Below are 6000 nucleotides of genomic sequence, written 5' to 3' on the forward strand. Positions count from 1 at the left end.
AACCTTTAATAGACCTTTTGTGGCTGGCAGAGGGGCTTCTAGTTCTTCCAGTACAATATCAGGAACCGTGAGTCCTGTGGGTAAACCAAATGAGGATAGTATTTCCAGCTTTAGATTATCTCTGACTCATGAAATCTTTCCTAATATTTGATTCTGTTCATTATCTGCAGCTTGTTTTGACTCCTTCACTTTTTGCAAACTCATAACTGCAAGCTTGCAAGTATGCCCCATCAAGATCAGAGTGTGAACTTGGGCAGCTAGCTTTCGAATTTTGGCTTTGGGAAAACCAACTGTAACTATCCCATAGTAGCACATGCCCGATAGAAGCAGCATAAGAGGGGCTTAGACAATGAAAACCGCAGGTACTCCCACAAGTCGACTGTGTCATAGCCTAACATGGCTCCATCAGAGTATCATTGAGAAACGGCTAATACAAATAGAATTGAGAGTTCACATTTTGGGACTTGAACTCTTACCCTAGTACATGCCCAACCACTTAGAAATTTCCTTAAAGCTACTGAACCACCACCTCTGATAGTTGGTCTAAGGCACTTGTTGGCTCGTCCAGCAGCAGAACCTTTAATAGAGAGCACATAATCAGATCTACTAGTACTATCGATATAGCCAATGTAGATTTGACTAGCAACAAATGTCAAGACATATTTCATTTATTAACAAATTTAAAAGTAATCAATTTTAAATGAATCAAGAATCCAATAAAATAAGCCTTAGTAGCAAGACACATATATGCTAATGCTCCATACCTTGATTCATTTATTTTCTGTATATTGTGATTGTGGAGACTTTGACTGTGGTAAGTGGTTTTATAATTGATTTGATAATCGTGTTTTAACAACTTGGGGTCTAAATCAAATTTTCAATTTCCATGAGTATAGTTTTTTTTTTCTTTTTTTTTTCACTGGTAAATGGACCAACATGCAAGCAAAACAATGCAAGAGAAGATGGATGGACAGGGTTTGACCAATGTTTATAGGTTTTATTTAAAGTAAATTCAAGTGTTTATAGGTTTCAAAAATAAAAAAAATAAAAAATAAAAAAAACAAAAAAAAAAAAAACAGAAGGAGAATAAAGAGATTGAGCAGAATACACATACCTCCCCTAAGAGTAAAAAATCTAAAGGTACATTTATTCTAAATATTCCCAAAAGATGATAATTTTGAGTTTATATGCTTAAGATGCTACTTCCAAAGTACTGTAGTTGTTAGATTGGATTTTCCATCCACATTATCGATCTGCTTTTGAAAATATCAAACAAGCAAGCGAATACATCACCTCCTTGGCACAATTTGGATTAAAAATCAAGTACTGGTACATGTTTGATTAAATCAAGCATATAATGAATAATTATAATTATGAAAGTAATGAGATATAGTTATTATTTTTTAGCTTGCCAACTTACTGCACAGTTGCAGGGTGACGAAGTTTTGTATAGGCTCCAAGTCTTAAATCTAGATCCGTTAGTGCTTCAATTCATTCTGCATCTGTAAATTGGATAAGTTAGAAACCAAAACATCAAAATCCTTAGAGAGAAAGATAAGAAACAACGTTAACATTTCATTCCTTGAGAAATAACAGTCATATACGTGTCTATGAAAGATCTTGGTTAACGATTGACATATTTATCTAAAGAAGTCAAAGATGCAATGAACTCTCAAACTGGTTCGAATGCAATTACACTTTCAAAATAAAAAAGGCCAAACTTATGACAGGTCTCTCTTCTTTGCCTGTGTCATCTTAGCAATGAGAGGGTATAGCTAGTCATAGTCTATCTCTTGGAAGGGTGTCATAACCAAGCATATTGCAGAAATCCCCCATCATGATTCCCATCCTCCATTTCAGGAATTGCTGCTTTTCTTTGCATGGCTTTCGGATGAAAATAAATAAATAAATGAACTCCACAAGAACTCAAAAATTCCATTTGAAATATAAAAATCAATCCATAAATAGAGGCACTTGTAGTTCGACTTCAATAGTCTTCCAAATAGGTCAACAAGATTTGGATTTGACAATGAGAAAACTGGTACGAACTTTAGGTAGAATTTACTTTTGAAAACCAGCTTGTAAGGGGAAGATGTTCAAGAGCTTATATACACATAATTAATATTGTACTTAAACCATATGGGACACTTCGAATCGTAACATAACCCTAATAGAGCAATGAAAAATTATTGAATTTCTATAAAAATTTCAAATTGGAATGACTATTGCAAGAATTCCTTGGTCTATTATAAATAAAGCTTATTCTTTCATCTGATACGTGATGCTACCATTATTTGCATAACATAAATGCTATATGAAAGTGAAAGGAGAAAAGGAAAAAGAAAAAGAAACATAGAAATTAGACATACAGGGGAGTTGCATATGAAATGAATGGTAAAACAGAACTGGAAATGCGAGAGCTTCATTACCATGACATAACTACCATCTTCATTTACACCAAAAGGTCTGAAGAAGCATCTATTCTTAATCCTTTGTTTGTTCCATGACACAATTGGTTCTGCATGAAATTAAATCAAATATATCAGAAGCCCAACAAAACAAAATGAAGAAAATTATTGTCTTATTATTGACTTAAATACCTGAAGAGGCTGGGGCTATTGATCCATCACATACTGGCTATAGCTGATTCCAAAAGTATGGAACATGAGAAATCTTTGGCCAATCCTCACCTGTTTCATATTCACATCTTTCCTCTAAGTGCGGACACTCTACAATTGTCAAATAACATAAAGAGGTAAGACGGCACATCCCTTCAGGCAATGATATTAGATTGGGGCATTTGATAATTCGAAGTGTCTGGAGAGATTTGAGGTTGCCTATCCACTCTGGTAAAGACATCAAATTGGGGCAGTTCGTAATGTCAAGTTGGTACAGAGTGGTGGCATGTTTAAGCCCCCTTGGGAGAGACACCAAGTTTGGAACATTTTCTATAATTAGACAACCAAGTCTTTTGGGTCTAAGCCAGTGCACACCATCTTCATCCTCATTATTGATAACATGAAGTTCCTTGCAATCGCTAATGGACATAAATTCAACTGCAGGAAGATATTGAATGAGTAGAGACAAGGATATTCCTAGTTTAGGACACATCGAAATAGAAAGATTCTCAAGAGAAGTGAGGTTTCGCAGCCACTCTCCAGACAGAGATTCTAGTTTCTCCATTCTCATAATAGAAAGGTAAGTCAATTTTGGGAGAGTGGAAAAGGAAGACGAAGAAGAGGGTGCCATTTTGCTCCTTGGTGCTGGTGTGGTCATCATGACGGATATTGTGGATATCTTAGGGCAATCAGAGATTAAAAACTGACGAAGGCAAGGAAATGATGGAAGTAATAGAAGATGATGAGGTTGCTTATACTCTGCTGTTACTAATTCCCCCGCCCTCCACCATCCCCTCAAATTAGGTAGGTTTCGTAGGTCGAGTCTTTCTAGGGAAGAATAACAATAGCCACTATAGTCATGGCTTATGTATTCCAGTGAACTTAACCCATCAAGACGGAGAGACTGGAGAAAAGGGAGATGATCCAATGGTGGGATATGTTCACACCATTTACAGTTCACTAAAGTAATTTGAACCAAATTTGGGAGCAAGGGTACCCAGCTAGATAATCTCATACCTGCATACCCAAATATAAGTAGTCCGCTCACATTTGGGTGTGGTTGGAGGTTTTCCAATAGCAATTCATCATTTACAATTGCCATATCACTATCAACACTAGCTTCTAGTTCCCATTCTAATTCCAGGGTTTCAAGGAATTGTTTTTTCTTCAAGTTTGCAGCCTCAACTTCTACTGTAGAAGATCTTAAGTGCTCTAAACCCTTGATACGTATCTTCCTCTCAAGTTATTTAACCCATCCAAATCGCCTAGCCCACCCTTTTGCTTGGTAACAGAACCTTTTTTCTTCCCCAATACGTATGAAGACAGTGTCTGAAGAGATGTCAACTTTCCCAATCCAGATGGCATATGAGTCAAGCTCTTACATTCATAAACCTCCAGGTGCCTAAGACTGATCAGGTTTCTAGTGTCTTCTGGCAATTCCTGAAGCCCTCTACAAAAGTCAAGTCTTAGTGTTTGCAAATGCCACAATTGAGTTATAGAAGTGGGGAGTCGTTTGATGCCATCATTCCAAGAAAGATCAAGATATCGTAGATGCTTTAACTTGCCAATGGAATTCGGCACTCTTTGAATATCCGAGTGACTCAAATTCAGAACACGCAAGCATTTAAAACTTGAAATAAGTGTATCATAGACTGGCTTATCCTGCTCAAGTGTCTCCTGAACTGGCGTATTCCATAGAGAAGAATGCCATGATTGACATGGCAAAAGAAATGTTCTCATTTTGTTAGCTTTGAGCAAGGGAGCTGGAATATCCCATAATGAATCTAAAGAATCAAATGCCACATAACGAGTCCTTTCATCTATATTTTCTGCCTCTGGATGTCCAGTTGTGTACTCCTCCCCTGCTACCAACTGTGCCAAATCATGATTAAGGTCATGCATTTTGCATCTTATGATAGCACCATACATATTTCTTTTTACGTCTTGGAAAAACGACCTCCAAAGTAAATGCATAAAATGCTCGCGGCCGACATCTTCAAGACATTTGTTTTTATCTGATGAGTGAACAAAGCCATGAGCTATCCACAGCCTAATCAACATCACCACTTCAATTTCATGATCTTTTGGAAACAATGAACAAAAGGCAAAACACTGCTTCAAGTGGTACGGGAGATGATCATAACTCAACTTAAGTATTGGTAAAATATCATTCTCAGCTTGCTGAAGTATTTTGAAAAGTTCATTGTTTTTAAAGTACAACCAATCAACTTCTGAATTTTTGAAATATAATAGACTTCCTATAGTCCTTATAGCAAGAGGAACTTGCACACACTTTTGTAAAATCTCCTTTCCAATTTCCACTAGGTTTGGATTCCTAGGCCCTTCCCCGTCTTTGAATGCCATTTTCTCAAATAAAGACCAAGAATTATTATCAGATAGACCTCTCAAAAGATATGGTGATACTGTGCCGGTAATCTCTGCAACTATTGTGCTACGTGTAGTAATCAAAATTTTGCTTCCCCTCATGCCCCCTACTAGCAGTTTTTTCAAGCTCAACCATCTATCACGATTCTCATTCCATACATCATCTAAAACAAGTAAATATCTCTTCCCTTCAACTTCTGCTCGAAGCCGATGTTGCAGTGAATCCATCTCAAGGCTTTCAGGTCTCCTTTTAGTTGCAGATTCTATGATCTTTTCAACAATAGTTTTGACATCAAAAGCTTCAGAGACACACACCCACATTTTGAGATCAAAGTGTCTTTTAACCTCCTCCTCACCATACACATATTGAGCAAGTGTAGTCTTCCCTATTCCACCGATCCCAACTATGGGAATGATGGAAACATTCTCTTTCAAATCAAAATTCAGTAAAAGCTCTATAACATCCTTCTTTTCATCTTCTCTCCCAATGACTTCTTCCTCATGCACATAAGAGTGCGTGTGTTCTCTCTCCCTAGTCTCAACAAACCGCGTCTCCACAGATCGGTCAGTAAAGTGAAACTTGATCCTATCAGCTGCAATGGCATCTAGTCTCACCCTAACTGCCTTGAGCCTATGACCCATTTTAAGGCCATGCGCAAGCTGATTGGATTTGGAAAAGAAGATGCGTACCTGTTTTGCCTTCTTATCCCGTGTAATCACTTCCCGACGTAGAACTTCCACGGAGAAGTCATCGATCAGGTCGTCGGCATCGTACATGGCATCCTTGAGCTTTCCAAGCCAATCTTTAACTGCATGGTTCTTGGCCTGCTGCTCCTCCGCATCCAAGAGCACAGACTGGATGGTGGAGACCGTGTTCCTGAGCTTTACAAGCTCATCTTTGGCACCCCAGAGGAGTGCAATCTCTTGCAGAGCTAGAGAGCCCAAGCTCTTCGCCATGCCCGCGCGCGGCAGTGTTGAAGAGAACTGCTTCGGCCAT

General features: G+C 38.1%; 1 pseudogene; it reads right to left on the reverse strand.

The window, feature by feature from the left end:
• Positions 1-2637: 2637 nt before the first annotated feature.
• LOC132169028 (putative disease resistance protein RGA1) lies at positions 2638-6000 on the reverse strand (annotated as a pseudogene).

This window comes from Corylus avellana, chromosome 1, assembly GCF_965113065.1.
Source record: "Corylus avellana chromosome 1, dhCorAvel1.hap1.2, whole genome shotgun sequence".
Lineage (NCBI taxonomy): Eukaryota > Viridiplantae > Streptophyta > Magnoliopsida > Fagales > Betulaceae > Corylus > Corylus avellana.